We start from the raw sequence: 861 nt of genomic DNA on the forward strand, positions 1-861 counted from the left end.
ACACACACACACACACACACACACACACACACACACACACACACACAAGATAGAAGACAGGGATGCAATGTGAGCATAATGGCAAAGATTGGAGTAATGTAACCATAAAAGAAGGAATGCTCATAGCCACTGGAAGCTGGAAGAAATGAAGAACAAATTTTCCCTAGACCTTTGGAGAAAACATGCCCCCACTGACACCTTGATTTCAGATCTGATTTTCAGAACTACAAGAATAAATTTCTGTGTTGTAAGCAACTAAGTTTGCAATAATTTGCTATGAAAGTCATAGGAAACTAATACACAGTATCAAAGGAAAAGTCTACTTACACTGACCTCAGGAATTTTTAGAGTCAGTATTCTGACTAAGGTAACACTGTCTGTAGAGCCCAGAACATAGGCAAGGAGTGGGTGTGTCTTTGTGAAATCAGTAGATTTTGTATGGAGAGGAATGGAAACATTTAAAATATGGTATTTTCACCATTAATGTCATCTCATGCTGTTTGCTAAATAGCGACCTATATATATTGAAAGGAATGAATTTAAGTAAAATGACATTACAAATAAATTAAGTGTATGAAGTTATTCAAAGATGATATAACACTTTAGAGAAAAGATACATTTGCATTCAGGGAGGACAAATAAAGAAAAAAGTATCTATAGGGATATGGGGAGATTATAAGGTAAATAATGAGAAGAAGAGTGTTGGGTTGTATAAGAGTGTTGGGTGTATAAGTGCTATGAGCATTCCTTCTTTTATGGTTACATTACTCCAATCTTTGCCATTATGCTCACATTGCATCCCTGTCTTCTATCTTGTGTGTGTGTGTGTGTGTGTGTGTGTGTGTGTGTGTGTGTGTGTGT

Source organism: Piliocolobus tephrosceles, chromosome 3 (genome assembly GCF_002776525.5).
Source record: "Piliocolobus tephrosceles isolate RC106 chromosome 3, ASM277652v3, whole genome shotgun sequence".
Lineage (NCBI taxonomy): Eukaryota > Metazoa > Chordata > Mammalia > Primates > Cercopithecidae > Piliocolobus > Piliocolobus tephrosceles.